Source organism: Podarcis pityusensis (genome assembly GCF_964106645.2).
Source record: "Podarcis pityusensis genome assembly, chromosome: 5".
Lineage (NCBI taxonomy): Eukaryota > Metazoa > Chordata > Lepidosauria > Squamata > Lacertidae > Podarcis > Podarcis pityusensis.
Window position 1 is genome coordinate 10916882 of NC_138032.1, and position 13607 is coordinate 10930488.

The following is a 13607-nucleotide window of genomic DNA, read 5'->3' on the forward strand; positions in this document are numbered from 1 at the left end:
CATGTAGTCCAACCTCTTGCCATTGCAGGACATCCCTTCCTGCAGCACCACTGATAAGTGACCATCCCATCCCTGCTTGAAATATATTGTTGTTGCTGTGTCTAGAAGATGCAATGGCTCGGCTTGCAACCCTAGCCATAAACATAAGCACCATACAGGACTTCCCCAAAATAACCCTGGGAACTGTGGTTTGTTAAGGGCGCTGGGAATTGTACCTCGGTGGAGGGTTAAACTCCAGTTCCCCGGATTCTTTGGGAAGTCACGTACTTTAAACGTACAGTGAGTCCGCAGCCTCGCTCTGGATTTGGGCCCGAGATTGTAACAAGAAATGCCAGTATCCTGACTTCAAACTACATGGTTTCCCAAAGCCAAGGAAGGAGATGTTAGGCTAATTGGACCAGAGGCATAGGAAGGGGGGTGCGGTGGGGATGGACCGCCCCGGGTGTCATCGCTGAGGGGGATGACATTCGCCGCACCACCTGCCTGCGACTCCCAAGCCTACCCCAAGCCATTGTCAGGAGTTTCATTCTCTCTCGTGCTGCAGAATGTGTGACTACTAGATCACATGCTCTCTGTGTTGACATTCCATTCTTTGGAAGCATGGGAATGGGAGGAACTGTACGCCACTTCCGTCTTCTTTGTTTTCTATTATGTTTTTGTTTCTTTCTCGGAGGAGAAGAGACACGCGATGGTTACACTGTTCTTTATTTTGATCCTGTAAATAAATCACTAAACCCAGATGCTACATATCCTCAGTCTCAGCTTCTGCTAAGCTCTCCTGCTTGCTTGAACATCTGGAGGGGTGAATGCTGTCCTATTCTGTGCTATGAGTTCCTGACCGGTGCTGGGAGTGTTGGAAAATTCCATTCCACCTTAAGTTGCAGACGTGTGAGATTGTTACATGTCACATGTCTGTTTACGTTCCAGCACAGTTTGCTGGGAACTTCTGTTGTGATAGCTTTTGCTTTTGACTCTCTCTCTGAGGAGACGAAAGAGAGACAACATGTTTTCTTTGTCCTGATTTATGCTTAATAAATCTGTAGTTTGTTAGTATGTTTCCACAAGCCTCACGCCTCTTCTGTTTGCACAGTATGCTCTGTTGATATAGTGTGCTCAGGCTTTGAAGTCTGAGCCGCTGATTTACGTCGCACCAGGGGTCGGGGGATCATCACAGCTGGAAGGGCATGATTCAGCTGGGGGCTAGCCAGCTGGCATCTCAACCCCCGAAGGATGCCGACAGGGAGAAGGCTGTCTCCCACCAACAGCAGTCGGGGGAAGGGGGGAGCTGTGCTGCTTTGCCAGCGGCCTTCCCCCCCTTCCCCCTTCATTTTGGCAGCTCGGGGGAGGCTTGGGAGTTGCGGGCAGGTGGCGCACCGTTGCCCCACACTCCCGGGCTGCTGGAGGAGGCAGGCAGGCAGGCAGGAAGAGGACGGGAAGGAGGCAGGGGAGCAAAGAAGTGGAGGGGGGAGGAAAGGAGAGAAGCAAAAGCTCCTTCAACTCAGGATCCAAACCCTGGAACGCCGAGGAGGAGGTTGAGAACAAAGTTAGGGAAAAAAAGTTTTAAGTGCTTATGCTCACAATGTTAAGTAAATAAACCAGAAAATAACACTTGCAATAATAATTTTATAATAATAATAATAATAATTTATTATTTATACCCCGCCCATCTGGCTGGCCCTCCCCAGCCACTCTGGGCGGCTTCCAACAAAATATTAAAATACAGGAATGCATCAAACATTAAAAGCGTCCCTGAACAGGGCTGCCTTCAGATGTCTTCTAAAAGTCTGGTAGTTGTTGTTCTCTTTGACATCCAGTGGGAGGGCGGATACTGTAAATATCTTATTTTTCCTTCTTTTAATAATTTCAATTTTTCCTTCTTGTAATAAGTTTCAATGTGTGGGGGGGGGCATGCGACAACAAAATTTCCGCACTGGGTACCACCTGACCTTGCTACGCCTCTGGGCCAGACCTCTCTTAAAATCCTCACATGAGCTGTGCCCCTTTAAGCCACTGGATGGCTCTGCGAACCAGATGGAGATGCAGACGTTGGGGAGGACCCTGGCAACCAGCAGAGGAGAAGTTGGGCTTTGTGGTGCTTGTTCCTGAATTTAATTGTAGCAGGCTCACTTCTGTAAGTCACAGGCCACTTGCAATGCCATGTTTTCTCCTTGGGGGTCTATTGCTAAGAAGGTACCTACTGCCTTCTCCTCATAGTTCCATAACAGGAATGGCGCCCTGTCGCTTCCAGAGCTTGTATGCAATTAGTAAGGACTCAGGGAAAAACAGACGCACCAATATCTTCGGTGCAGCTATCTCACAAGCCCCCATTCTTCCCCTTTAAGAATCCCTGCACCCTTGTATAGTCACACGCTTTATCTTGTAATTAAAGGCTCTTATCATGCCAAGCTATGTTGTTAAAAATAGCCCACAATCCTCTACAGACTGGAAGGATAATAAGAGAGGCAGAGTTTGTGTGTGCTGCTTAAACAATGCTCAATAATGGAAGGCTCCAGGATTAGCTCTGAAAAGCAGGCGGAGGATCTTTGTGTAGGACAAAGCCAGGGAAAGAAAGTTTAAACAGATAAAAGGAAGGAGAGAAAGGAGAGAAAGGTTGCTCCCACACTAGCCTGTTTCTTTGGGACTTTCTTCTTTGGTTAGCTCATTTTTATTTTTATTTTTACAGAGAATCTAGATGTTGTTGTTGCCAGATTGTAGTGTTCAGGATCTGATTTGGGGCAATTCTTTTGATGTAAACTGTTATGGCAACTCCAGCCTCTTCTGTGTGGACAGGCAAAAAAGAAAAGAAAAAGAAAAAAGCTATATTTAGTTTTTAAGGGCTACTGTGTCTTTAATCAAAAGCTTACTGTTTGCACGTTCAGCACATTTTATTGCTTCCTGTTCATCATGGCAGGGGAATTGGTGATGAGTTGTCTATTTAATGACACTGCAAGCCTCTTAGATCTGTTGAGGTGAGCATGGTTAGGATCCAGAAAATCTCTGGCTGAGCCAGAAGGCTCCTGGGTATGCCAGGGAAACTATCTCAACCTGGCTCAGCCAGAGATACGCTGATGCAGCTTCTCCACCCTGGTTCAGCCAGGACCCAGCCAGTTTTGCTAAGCCTGATAGATTCTAAATTAGCATAAGTCCTGAAAAAGGGACATTATGGGGACTTGGCAGAAGTGCGAGCAGAGGAGGGGAACTTAGGCTACATCCTAAACCTGTTCAGCATAGTCAAATGACCTGGGAACCCAGCCTAACTTAAGCCAGGAAAAAGGGTGGTGCAATTCAAATTCTTTTTTAAAGGCTTGTTTCCCCTCTTCCTGACTTGGCTGCCTCAACATGCACTTGAATGGAGTTTAGATCTGGCCTGCTTTATGCCAGCTTAATTTTAGCCAGCGTAATTTACTCCAGTTTCTTATGCTTAGGATTGCTCCCTTAGTCAGTTTCTTTTCTCTGTGAAGCAGGTGGACAAATACGGTAATTATTTCCCTGATTTCTTTTTTAAGTAGCACTGAAAGGTTCCAAGGTGGATGGAAGCAAAAGCAGAAGAGCAAAATATCACCTCAGACTAACAAAGCACACACATTAGGCTTACAAAGTTATTTTGGTGCCTCGTTAAGAAAACCCCACAAGTGTCTCTTCCCACTGGTGGACGAATGTGGGGGTGTGGACATCACGGTCGCCCCAGCCACGGGACGCTTGGTGCTTGGCACATATTCCCAGGACACTCAGCACTCGCCGTGCACACCCCGGGATGCACACCACTTGCCGCACATCCCCCGATGCCACACCCTGGGACCCACACCAGCCACGCCCCCAGATGTACAGTGGCACCTCGGGTTACATACGCTTCAGGTTACATACGCTTCAGGTTACACACTCCGCTAACCCAGAAATAGTGCTTCAGGTTAAGAACTTTGCTTCAGGATAAGAACAGAAATCGGGCTCCGGCAGCGTGGCGGCAGCAGGAGGCCCCATTAGCTAAAGTGGTGCTTCAGGTTAAGAACAGTTTCAGGTTAAGAACGGACCTCCGGAACGAATTACCGTATTTTTTGCACCATAACACTCACTTTTTTCCTCCTAGAAAGTAAGGGGAAATGTCTGTGTGTGTTATGGAGCGAATGCCTGCGGGTGGCGGGGAGGATCTGCTGCAGTCATGAGCAGAGGATCCATGGTTCCCCTTCCTTCCCTCCTCCATGGTTACAAAGCATGGATCCACATGGATCCTCAGGATTTTTGCATTGGGCTACTCCAAACTCACTGTCAGATCACATGTCTGTGGCCACAGCATGAACCACAAAAACCATATATCCGCTATTTCGTTTAGAATATTTTTCTTCTTCTTTTCCTCCTCTAAAAACTACGTGCGTTTTATGGACTGGTGCGTGTTATAGAGCGAAAAATACGGTAAGTACTTAACCCCCAGGTACCACTGTACACTGCTCCCGATGCTGGAGCAGGTAGTTTCTCCACTGCCTCTCCCAGGGCATAAAAAAGAACAATAACTAAAATGACAATTTGTGACCATTCATGACACCCAAAATCAGCTGCCTGAGGCAGCTGCCTCATTTTGCCTAATGCTCAGGCTGGCCTATTCATGTGGGCTAGACATGATCGGCTAAGCTAGCCGGGCGAGAAATGTGTTGACTCCATTAGATCAGCTCCTAGAGGCATGACACATTATCCAAACTGGCTGAGACTAGTTGCGGAGAGGTTGGTGGGAAAAAAACCAACAACACTCAACTCTCCACTCAGATAAAGCACCTGTAACACACAGGGAAACTGTTGCTATGGTTGTTAAGAAGCCATAGCAGGCAGCATAAACAAAGTCCCCTCCCTCCCCGTTTCCTCTAGGAGGTCAAAGTACCGGTAATTATATCAACATTTTCAGAGAGGAACCCTACAAACTGTTGGAGTTTGGATCTGGATGTTGATCTATTTGCTGTAAATTCATCTTTTAATCATTGGTTTGGATCCAGACTTCCCTTCTGTGAGAGTTCACATCTTTTAAAAAATGGCTCTGTCCCTCCTCCCCCTTTCCTTTGCAGCCCCCTTTCACTGCCATGGTGCTTGGAGGGCCCTTGGGAACAGTGTGGGGTGTGTTATTGGGGTGTGTGTGTGTAAATTGCCTTTACCCTAATTTGAATGGTGGACCAACCCAATATTAATATTAATATACAGTGTACACTCGGGTTGCGAACGTGATCCATGAGGGATGCACATTCGCAACCCGCAGTGTTCATTACCGCATCTGCACACGCACAGGTTGCGATTAGGCACTTCTGCGCATGCGTGGCCGCCGAAACCCGGAAGTAACCTGTTCCGGTACTTCTGGGTTTCGGCAGTCTGTAACCCGAAAAAACCCAACCTGAAGCATCTGTAGCCTGAGGTATGACTGTATGCATATTTCATATTCTAGTCTGATATTTCAAAATCCTCAATCCTTGAGTGTGACAGGTTTTCTTTTGCTCTGCCTCTTTCTTCCATTTTCATGGTCTGCTTTGGTGCTATAGGTTTTTTTTTTTTGGCTTTTCATTTAACTGTACAGTGGTACCTCAGGTTAATAATGTAATTCGTTCCGGAGGTCCGTTCTTAACCTGAAACTGTTCTTAACCTGAGGTACCACTTTAGTTAATGGGGCCTCCTGCTGCCGCTGCACTGTTTTCATGCAATTTCTGTTCTCCTCCTGAAGCAAAGTTCTTAACCCGAGGTACTATTTCTGGGTTAGCGGAGTCTGTAACCTGAAGCGTCTGTAACCAGAAGCATCTGTAACCTGAGGTACCACTGTATTGGGATTTTATTTTTTGATGTCTGAAAGTGTCATAGACTAGCTGGATGGAGCTGAGTGTTCAGGAGGCACAAGCCGGGGAACCCCCAAAGGAAGAAGGCTCAGAGCCAGGAGATTGGTGGTGGGATGACGATGGTTTGGTCAGAGGGAGAAGCAGCAGACTTCGAGGAGGAGGTGTGAGAAGCAGAAGGGGCACCAGGCTTTAGTGAACAAGAAGAGGCTGCGACAGAGCACAGTTTGGACTCTGAGGCAGAAGCAGAAGTCAGGGGGTCTCTCCTTCCTGTTGTGACTAGGTTACCTCCTTGCCGGTCTCCTAGAACCTGCAGAGAACTGAAATGGGCAGAGCATAGATTGGTTGTGCGCAGATGCATCCTGAGACTCTGTGGGAAAGACCCTGGAGAGGAGGAGTCATGGGAGACATGGGAAGACCTTCAGTCCTTGCCACTGCTTCACAGGGGCAGAGTTGCTGAGACCACTAGGTTAGAGCTGTGGATCACTTCCTTGAATAAGGAATTAACTTCACTGGCCTCAGGTGATTCACTCCTGTGTTGGCTCCTACTGTGGCCAACTGGATGTCTGTGGAAAACCAGCAAGCAAGAGGCAAGAGCATTCTTCTCTCTTGTGGTTTCCAGCAGCTGATATTCAGAACCATTACTGCATCTGCCCAAGGAGCCAGGGTATAGCCATCATGGATAGTAGCCATCGCTATCTCTCTCCTCCATGATTGTGAGCTTCCATGAGCACAGGAGGTTCCTCGTTTCAGAAGATCATCCTCCAAGTGGGGGGGGGGGAGTGTGGGTTAACAACTGCTAGGGTTGGAATGTTCCCAAAATTGAAAATCTGGACAAAGTTGTTGAGCTTCCTCCCCCAAAATCACCATACGTACTTGTCATGCATCCGGGTTTCCTGGACATTTTGCCAATTCAGCAAAAATCCACCCAGACGCCATTTTGCAGCCCGATGTGTCTGGGAAACCCCAGATGTATAGCAGTCCTAACAACTGCTTGATGGAATAATTGCTGGAAGTGATTGAAGAAGAGTGAAATGCGCCTTCCAATTTAATCAAACTTGAGTCTCCAGCTGTTTCTGGACTACAACTCCCACCATCCCTAGCTAGCAGGACCAGTGGTCAGGGATGATGGGAATTGTAGTCCGAAAACAGCTGGAGACCCAAGTTTGGGAAACCCTGATCTAGAGTAAGTTCTAGAAAGCCACACCTGCGCTCCAGGTATCGACGATCTGGGCAACTACTGCTCAACTGGAAAGGAAATCCCTAAATATGGACTATGGAAATGGAATGAAAAGAAACAGGAAAGACTTGTGAGTGATATCTTGCCAATGATATTTTTAGTGAAAAGAAGGAAGCGGTCGAGGAAGAGGCAGATTAGGAAGGAGAACAGCAGGTAGCCCAGGTAAGAGGAAAATTCTTTGTTTTCTTTTGGATGTCCTCCCCCCTGCTGTTGGATCCTTTCCGTCTGCCTGTTTGAATGCTGCCCAGCCTTTAAAAGGTGATGGGGGAAGCGAGCTGGGTGGTTGATAAGAAAGGAATATGTCTAACCACAAAAGAACAGATTGCATTGCCCATACTTTTGTGGTCCAGCAGCTCAGCTGGAGGGGATGATTAAAAAATGGACAGAGCGCAAGCAGGAGTGGTGGGTGGTGGCGCATTCAATTCTTCCCTCCCAGAGTCATTCTGCTTGACAACATAATAGCACAAAGGTCATCCCCACATCTTCGCAACAATAGCAGGGCGATGCGTGGCCTCCGAAGGGCCAGCTTTTGAGAGCAGCCGCCTCTCTAGTGCTGGCGGAGAGGGTCTGGCTCTCTGCCCCTCCTTATCACGTATTTCTTGGTGTTCAAAAGCAAGCCAGCAACTCACATTATGCAAAGCAAACAGCAGCGAAATTACAAGCACAGCTGTTGCAGGGCCGGAATGTCATGTGATCCTGCAAGGGGGAAAAAAAATCAAATACGCTTTCTCTGGTTATCAAGGCTGTAATTACTCCCTGACAGCTTTCTATGCTTCTCTTAAAAATAAATATCCCAGGCCGACTCGGGTTAACTCTTTCAGGGTTCTGAAAGCCAGGATTGCCGGTCTGGAGGCAGAGCAAGCTGATGTGTACAGGGGTAACAGGCAGGTGGGTGCAGTGGGGTAGCGTGGGTTACTGTTCCCCGGGGCAAGGCAAGTGTTGTGTGCTCCAGGTGGACTGGGAAGCTGCGGTGGGGGCATGTGTAGAGCCCATGCCGAGGGTGAACGGAGCCTGCCTCCAACAGGCTCTTTGCCTGTTGCCCCCACCCACCCACCCACTAGACCAATCCACCTGTGCCTCAGCTGCCAGGGCTCTGTGCGTGTCATAGGTGCACCTGATTGTGCCCCATCAAAAAATTGCACCTGGAGCCATGGACCCCCCAGCCCAGCTCCCCACACTATGCCACTGGTTGCACTGGTCCATCCACTCAAGGACTAAGCCAGTTGCAGCTGGCAGGGCAGTAGTGCTTACCTGAATTCCCATGACTGGTGTCGCCATGGCTTACTGGGAGGGACGAGGCAGCAGTGAGGTTGGTGTGGCGGAAATGTCCCAGCAGTAGCACCATATTGGCTCTGCCAGTGCATTTGCACCACGTCAGCCTCACCGCTGCCTTGTTCCTTGCTCTCTTCCCAATGGTAAGCTGGAAGATGGGATTTGACTCAGGGCAGAGCATCTGTGGAAGGTCTGAGGTTTAATCCCTGATATCCCCAGGTATGTCTGGGAGGGGAAAAAACACACAAAACCTTTCTAAATTCCTGGAGAGCAACTGCCAGTCTAGGTAGACACCATTGTGCTACCCAGACCAATGCTCTGACTTCATATAATGCAGCTTCTAATGTTCCTTTTGGGACTCTTGAGAGTCCCATGGACTGCAAAAAGATCAAACCTATCCATTCTGAAGGAAATCAGCCCTGAGTGCTCACTGGAAGGACAGATCGTAAAGCTGAGGCTCCAAGACTTTGGCCACCTCATGAGAAGAGAAGACTCCCTGGAAAAGACCCTGATGTTGGGAAAGATGGAGGGCACAAGGAGAAGGGGACGACAGAGGACGAGATGGTTGGACAGTGTTCTCGAAGCTACAAACATGAGTTTGACCAAACTGCGGGAGGCAATGGAAGACAGGAATGCCTGGCGTGCTCTGGTCCAGGGGGTCACGAACAGTCAGACACAACTAAATGACTAAACAACAACAATGTTCCTTTGTCTCCACCTTGGCTTCCCAGCACCTTGAAAAAGAAAGGAAAACTTTCCTTTGTCAGCCTGCCACTTTGATCTGCATTTTGTTTTTTTAAGGGAGTTGGAACTCTTGACAAACGTACTGCTATTACTACTAACGACATGAGAGCTTGTTCCTTCATTACTCTCTCATTGCTGCCTAATGACCTAAACATCTTAAGCACATTTTGGAGAAGTTGCCTGAGGTGCATTGATTTCGTTTCCTCCGTGAAGGACTTTCTGCTGATGTTCAGTGACGCAGCTAATCTGCTCGACGCAGCAAAGAGGGCTTGTCTGTTGCTAGCTGTGGACTGCTGCAGTAGATACTTCAGAAAGGAAGATGAGCTATCCCTTACCTGGAAGACCCTCTGTTCCCTTCCAGCCATGCACATAATCGGTTATGCTCATCAGCCCTGCCTATGAGGATATTACCCGAAAAAGTAATTTGCTATCAGGCTTTAATTCCACGGAAAGCAAGACAAAACTGCTTTATATAATTGGTGTTTTTATTAATCATGCTAATAAACACCCACCATTTACAATAAGTGGGTCACAGCAATGTAAAAATGCAATCTTACAGTAAGTTCAAACAGTTTACAATAAAAAGAATAGGGTCCTAAATCTCAGGTGCCAAAGGACAAAGAGAGGCGTGCAGAGTGGTGAAAGCCCTGCTGTGCTAATGCAAAGCCCTTGCACATTCTTCTGCTAGTAGGACTAGCTAGTTGAATCCTATCTACCACCACCATCATTCTGTGCATTTCTTAAGAGCTGATAGTAAAGAAATCTTAAGGAGGACTAATAGGTGACAGGAACACAGAAAACTGCCTTATAAAGAGCCATACCATTGGTCCCTTTAGAAGAAGAAGAAAAGAATTTGGATTTGATATCCCGCTTTATCACTACCCTAAGGAGTCTCAAAGTGGCTAACAATCTCCTTTCCCTTCCTCCCCCACAACAAACACTCTGTGAGGTGAGTGAGGCTGAGAGACTTCAAAGAAGGTGACTAGCCCAAGGTCACCCAGCAGCTGCATGGGGAGGAGTGGGGAATCGAACACGGTTCACCAGATTACGAGTCCACTGCTTTTAAACACTACACTACACCACACCACACTGGCTCTCTTTAGGTCGACTAGACCAGCCTGATCACTAACCTGTGACCCTCCAAACGGTTTGGATTAAAACTCCAACATCTCCAGCTATCTGGAAGACACCAGGTTTGGAAAGGCTGGCTCACACCTATTGGCAGCAGATCTCCAGGGTTCCAGAAAGGAGCGTTTCCCAGACCTTTCTGGAGATGCCTTGGGTAGAACTCAGGGCCTTCTGCATGCACAACGCATGTGTTGCCAGTAAGCTAAGGCCCTTCCCCAGCAGCCACCTCTAATATGAAAGACTTCTCTGCCTAAGAGGCAGGATAGCCACTGTTAGCCAGAGCAGAAAATAGTTGGTGAAATGGGAAAATAGTCTTGTTGTTGTTGTTTAGTCGTGTCCGACTCTTCGTTACCCCATGGACCAGAGCACGCCAGGCACTCCTGTCTTCTACTGCTTCCCGCAGTTTGGTCAAACTCATGCTGGTAGCTTCAAGAACACTGTCCAGCCATATCGTCCTCTGTCGTCTCCTTCTCCTTGTGCCCTCCATCTTTCCCAACATCAGGGTCTTTTCCAGGGAGTCTTCTCTTCTCATGAGGTGGCCAAAGTATTGGAGCCTCAGCTTTACGATCTGTCCTTCCAGTGAGCACTCAGGGCTGATTTCCTTCAGAATGGATAGGTTTGGTCTTCTTGCAGTCCATGGGACTCTCAAGAGTCTCCTCCAGCACCATAATTCAAAAGCATCAATTCCATGGTATCAAACAACTTCTTATGTTCCTAAGCTAAATACCATGAGCATTTTGATTCGTTCCCTTAAATCCCCCCAATTTGCACCAGCTTGAGATCTGACCCTCTCTTCATCTTCCACATCCTTCTTTGGTGCTACTCATTTCTTCCCTTTTTGCCTTGTTTTAGGGCACCTAGAAGATTGGCACAGCAGGCAGAAATTCAACATGGAAAGTCCCCCCCCCCCAGCCAATTTTCTGCTGTTAAAGTACCATGGGGAAAGAAAGCTGGCACATGACAGCAGCATGAAAACCTCCATTATATAATCACACCGTCCTAGTTTGTATGTGAACCTCGCAAGGATTCCTTGTTGAGAAGCTGAATTCTGACTGGGGCGAATGTTATCTTTGCCTTTCCTTGGAACCACAGAGAAGACGATTCCCTCCAGAGCTATTGGCAGACTGCCATTCAATCCCAGAAACATATGGAGAGGAAAGCAAGCAGCCAGCTGAGATGCTACTGGAGCATCAAATGTACGCACTGAAGCAAGAACTGCAGCCAGCCGATGTCCAAGCAACCGGAGCTGAGGTTAGCTGCCTACTGCTAGATGGACAGGCAATTAAAACACCAAGTCCTGGCTTGGAAAGTCGGGGGCTTGTCTGTGGATGTTGTGAAACTGGTTTCCTTGGAGGTTTTCCAAAGAAAGGCTGGGCTGTCGTTTATAAGGAGGGATGGGGAATAAATCTGATACGCATGAAGTATATTTTCGAAAAAAAAACAAGACTCCTTGTGGTGTGGTGTAGTGGTTAAGAGCGGTAGTCTCGTAATCTGGGAAACCTGGGTTCGCGTCTCCACTCCTCCACATGCAGCTGCTGGGTGACCTTGGGCCAGTCACACTTCTTTGAAGTCTCTCAGCCCCACTCACCTCACAGAGTGTTTGTTGTGGGGGAGGAAGGGAAAGGAGAATGTTAGCCGCTTTGAGACTCCTGAAGGGGAGTGAAAGGCGGGATATCAAATCCAAATTCTTCTTCTTCTTCTTCTTCTTCTTCTTCTTCTTCTTCTTCTTCTTCTTCTTCTTCTCTGCTCCCCCTTTCTTTCAATCATGGCGGCCTTGCCCTCTGCCTGCATCTCAGAGATGGGGCATCACGTGGGACTGGCCCTTGGCGGTGGCAGCCTCTCCTCCTCGCCTGCTCTCCAGCAGCCGCTACAAGCTGCCCAAGCGAGGAGGCTGGCAGCATTGGCCATGGAGGGGCAACGGGGTGCTCCCTCTCAGCCGCCACTGCCACCACCACCGTCACTCGGGACAAGCACTGGCTCCTCCCCCCCCCCACGTTTGGCAGGGCAGGAACAGGGACATTCTGGGATCAAATCAGAAGCTGGGGTGGCTGTCTTAATTCCGGGACTCTCCCTGGAAAATCGGGACACTTGGAAGGTATGATCACTGACTCCTATTTTTATTTTTTTATTAAAGATTTTCTTGATTTACAAAGGTGTTCAATGTCTCTCTCTTGTATTTCCCCCCCCCCCGTAACATTTTACAAATCAGTTTCATTTGTTGACACATTAGGAAAAAAAGAGGGAAAGAGGTGGTGGTGGGGAGATGGGTGGCGATGTTTCTGTTTTACTTACTATATATGTAGGTTTGGTGTCAGCGTTTGTAGTGAAGTTGGGAAATCTTAGCAAGTTAAAACTTTGGCTCATGCCAAAGAAGTGCATTGTGGGAGAGCCAAATGCTGTAGAATCCTGGGAAAGTGTATCTGGTTCTTTAATTGCCGAATTCTTGTCTTCAGAAGTGTTAATTGGGTGTCTCGTTCCTCCATAGGAAAGGGAGTTTCTAGTTGATTGGTGATTCTTGACACCTGGCTGTCCTGGACGTGGATTCAGTATGAATGGGTTAACTGGTTAATTTACAACTCAAAGAATCTGGTTGTCTCTGGGAATGCTTTAATCTTCAAGGCTCCTCTGATAAACAGGATTCAGCTGTCAAGTCTCCTAACAAGGCTGAGTTATTGTTCTTCCATGTAACCATTGGTGAATTGCTAATTAATCTAAAGAACTGATTGGCTTTTGAGTTTTGAATCCACTGGGTTCAAAGGGGATAAAACCTTAGGAAACCCACTTGCAATTCGCAGCCCACCTCACTTAACATACTTTGCCATGTGAGAACATTGTTATGCAGAGGGCTTGCCCTGATGCAGAAGGTGCGGACTCAGCCGAGAGCGCTTTTTTGAACTGTTTTGTTTTGTACTCTCGTTCTTGTTGTGAATATGTTCTGTAGTTCATGATATTAAAAAATGTTTTTGTTTTCTGTTTGGGATTTGTAAGAGATGTGCTCATTTTTATGTTTCTGAGTAACCTTTCTTTTTAATAAATTCTGGAAAAAGGACTTTTTCCTGCTTCTGTCTTTTGTGCCTTTCTGCCGGGGAGCTGAACCAGTGCTTAACCATTTAGTCGCCTACCAGAGCCTGTTGGATTTCTGTCTGTGCCACGGTAAAGTGACACAGTGTGGGGCAGCCCGGTAAAGCTGAAGAGTAATCTCCTTCCTTAGGTTACTTTTCGGGGCTGTTCTGAGATAAGGAAATGGTGGCAGCAAACTACTGGTTTTTGTGTGTGTGTTTTGTAAAAGCATCTGCGCACCGCTCTCTCTCGGCCGGGTCCTGATGGATTTGGAGGACAGGTTGGAGAGGTGGGGGAGTGAGCACAAATGCTACAGCGTTGCTTGTGCAGGTTCTTTGCTGTTCACTTGTGTTCCTTTGGTGGTG

At 47.6% G+C, this 13607-nt stretch overlaps 1 long non-coding RNA gene across 1 annotated transcript in view; it reads left to right on the top strand.

Moving 5' to 3' along the window:
* Positions 1 to 11880, top strand: part of LOC308478572 — a 29071-nt gene extending 17191 nt beyond the window's left edge. The window contains exons 2-3 of the long non-coding RNA XR_013987166.1: positions 7140 to 7200; positions 11035 to 11880. This is a non-coding gene — a long non-coding RNA (uncharacterized lncRNA). The remainder of the gene's footprint in view (positions 1 to 7139; positions 7201 to 11034) is intronic.
* Positions 11881 to 13607: the final 1727 nt, after the last annotated feature.